The sequence below is a fragment of the Solanum tuberosum genome, unplaced genomic scaffold (genome assembly GCF_000226075.1).
Source record: "Solanum tuberosum cultivar DM 1-3 516 R44 unplaced genomic scaffold, SolTub_3.0 scf00012, whole genome shotgun sequence".
Taxonomy (NCBI): domain Eukaryota; kingdom Viridiplantae; phylum Streptophyta; class Magnoliopsida; order Solanales; family Solanaceae; genus Solanum; species Solanum tuberosum.
This window is the reverse complement of record NW_006238937.1, coordinates 3,389,049-3,392,822: the sequence shown is the minus strand read 5'-3', so window position 1 is coordinate 3,392,822 and position 3,774 is coordinate 3,389,049.

The window sequence follows — 3,774 nt, the reverse complement described above, 5'->3', positions numbered from 1 at the left end:
GGGGGGCTGTTTGGAGCCGTTTTGGGCCCCAGCCCAACGGCTAAAAGGGCCCAACGGCTCCTTAACGTTAATATTTAAAAAAATAAAAATAAAAAAAAATAAAAAATTAATTTGACCGTTGAACCGGACCGGAACCGGTTCTTACCGGACCGGATCAACCGGATAAAAAATCCGGGTTCCGTTTAGGTACCGGTTCCGGTACCTATAAGACCGGTTCCTTACCGGTTCAACCGGTACCGGTCTTACCGGTACGGGAACCGGACCGAAACCGGACCGGACCGGGCAAAAACCGGTCCGTTTGCCACTCTTAGCTGTAGCTGAAGAAAAAGTGATTGAGGTGTATGTTGAGGAGAGGTTCATTGTTGAGACCTTAGTTGTAGTAATTATGAATTTTGATAGCGAGTGTATCGAAGGTATGAGGAGACAACAAATGCCTTGCAGGGTATGGGATCATATCCTTATGCCCCAAAGAAGTTGGACATAGACTTGAAGAATAGCCCAACTCCTCCAGTTAAACCATTTATTGAGGAGCCACCAGATTTGGAGTTGAAGAGTTGCTCGGCTATCTCAGGTATGTGTTTTTAGGTGAAAGAAATACTTTATCAATTATTGTGGCTACATATTAAAGTTTGGATCATATTCAACCATTGTGGTAGTGTTGAGAAGGTTTAAGAGGGAAATTGGTTGGACCATTGCCGATATAATCGGTATATCTTCTGAAATCTACACACAAAATTCATTTGGAAAAGGATTGTAACTCGAGCAAAGAGCATCAGAGGTGGTAGGACCCACCTATACAAGAGGTGGTGAAAAGGTAGATCATAAAATGGCTAGATGCAGGTGTGGTGTACCCAATGTCCGATAGCGGTTGGATTAGCCCAGTGGACTATGAGAAGCTGAACAAATGGACCTTAAAAGACCATTTATCAATGCCTTTCATGGATCAAATACTGGACAAATTGGTAGGTAGAGGTTGTGACTGCTTCTTAGATGGCTGATTTGGCTATACCAATCTCTATTACGCTAGAGGACCAAGAGAAGACTACTTATAAATCTCCTTATGACACTTTTGCATTCAAGCACATGTTGTTTGGATGGCGGAAGATACACTGGAGGAATTTATGGATGATTTTTTTGTAGTGGGAGATTCCTTTGATGAATGTTTGGTAAATCTTAGCAGGGCAATACATATGTAAAGAAACTAATCTAGTTCTGTATTGGGAAAAGTGACACTTCACGGTGAAGGAAGGCATTGTGTTAGGCCAAAAAATTGTTGAAAAGAGGATTGGAGGTGGATAAAGTCAAGATTGAGGTTATTGAGAAATTACCTCTTCATATCTCTATAAAAGGGATCATAATTTTTTTGGGGAATACGGGGGTTCTACCAGTGATTTATCATCGAATTTTCAAAGATTACACACCCTTTATGCAAACCATTGGAGAATGAGATGAAGTTCGCTTTTGATGAGACTTGCCTGGAAGCTTTTGAGTGTCTGAAGGAGAAGTTGATTTCGGCTCCAGTTATCATTGCTCATTATTGCTCCAGATTGCTCTGAATCGTTTGAGGTAATGTATGATGCTAGTGGTGTAGTTTTAGGTGCTGTGCCGGGGGGAAATCACAACTAAGTCCTTCACCCCATCTATTATGTAAGCAAGGCGTTGAATGGGGCACATAAATCTTTGAGGTAAGAAAAAATCTTTAAAACGTGGATTATGGGGTTAGGTATTTTTTAGGGATAAGATAAGTTATTCATCTTTTAAGATTTAAATTTTAAATTAATTATTTAGGCATTTCAATAATATACATTCTCATATAAATACAATGTTAAAAATAAAGTCAAAAAAGAGACCGAAGATATAGTTAAGATATTTTTTTTATTTGTGTGTCCGTGTAAAATTGTGTTTATGCATATTTCTTAGTTAATTCTTTAATAGGGGACGGGAGCATGCATAGATTAGTTTTACTTTTTAAAAAAAATCTTACATTTTTGTGTTTCTTTTGTTATTCTTTTCTAAAGATTAAGAAAATACAAAAAAGGTAGTAGTTATTGTTCTTAATGATTGTGTATTATTCAAAAATAATTGTAATAATTTATCTTATAATTTAGGGATAATGCAGAAGTACCCCTGAACTATGACTGAAATCCCAGCAACACACATTAACTTAATTAGGGTTCTATTAACTCTCCCCCCCCCCTCCCAAATTCATTTTTCATATTTTCGTACACCTTTTGTGCTGATGTGGCACCTTCAATCAATAAGTTGGTTGTGTTTGTACACAAGCGTCTCCACGTCAGTAAATATTTTTTTTTTAAAATCTTCTTATTTTTTTATTTTATATTTAAATTAAATTAATATACGGAATTTTTTTAATATTTATTTTCCTTGTACAATTCAGATTTCCAGACTGTACTCTCTATAAGATGTTGAACATCTCCCTAAAAATGGGTCTGACCATGCCTCCCTCCTATTATCTTGCCAGAATGTGGTGCAGAATTTCAGCAGGCCTTTTTAGGTTTTTTGAATTTCTGGACTTCTCATGAATCATTTAAGGAAGTGGTTAGAATGAATTGAAATTCTGAATTATTTTATAATCCTTTTTTGGATTTTAAAAGAAATATTAAGAGGATCAAGAAAACCTTAACTTTGTGGAGTAGAGAAGCATTTGGGATATTTTCAAACAATTAATCATCAGGAAGAGATTGTTAAATTAAAATAAAAGTTGTTTGAAGAAGATCGATCAATTTGAGAATAGAACTGTGATGCAAAGGGCTAAAGCTGAATACTCCAAATATTTAGCTTTGGAGGAATCATTTTGGCAACAGAAAGTTGGTTACAATTGGTTTGAAAATGATGATAGGAACTCAAGATTCTTTCATAGTGTTGTTAGCGGTAGAAGGCAAAAACTTCAAGTGAAGAAAAATCCAAGACTTGCAAGGTAGATGGTTAGAAGATCAAGGAAACATAGCTTTTGTTACTATTGATTTTTATCAAAATTAGTTTTCAACATAGAGAAATGCTACAGATTTTACACTCTTAGCTCATATTCCAGAATTAATAGTCTCTGAGAAGAATAAAAATTTGGAAAAAAATTTGGACCACTATGAGGTGAAAAGGGCAGTTTTCAATCTCAATGGAGATAGCTCATGTGAACCTGATGGTTTATCAGATAAATTTTTTCAAGTCTGTTGGGATATAATGGGGCTTAATATTTGCAGAATGGTTAGTGATTTCTTTTCAGGAAATACTCTTCCCAAATCAATTACTCACACTAGGTTCTCATACCTAAGAAAGCTCTAGTTCAAACTTTCACAGATTTGAGACCTATTAGTTTGAGTAATTTTGTTAACAAAATCTTTTTCAAAATTGTGCATGATAGATTGTATAGGTTGCTTTCAAAAATTATCTCTATGAATCAATCAGGATTTGTTAAGGAAAGAAGTATTATTAAGAATGTACTACTTACTCAGGAGCTTGTTACTGATAATGGTAAAAGAGGAAAACTTGACAATGTAGTTATCAAGCTAGACATGGAAAAAACATATGATAGGGTGTCTTGATTCGTTTTTATTAAAGTGTGAAGGAAGATGGGATTTATAATACTTTTGTTGACTTGATATGGAGATTGGTGGCTAACAGACATTATTCAGTTCTCATCAATGTATAGTCTCATAGTTTTTTTCCACTCCACCTGGGGAGTAAAGCAAGGTAATCCTCTTTTCCCTACTCTTTTCATTATAATTGCAAAAGTACTCTTTAGAAAACTTAACTGTT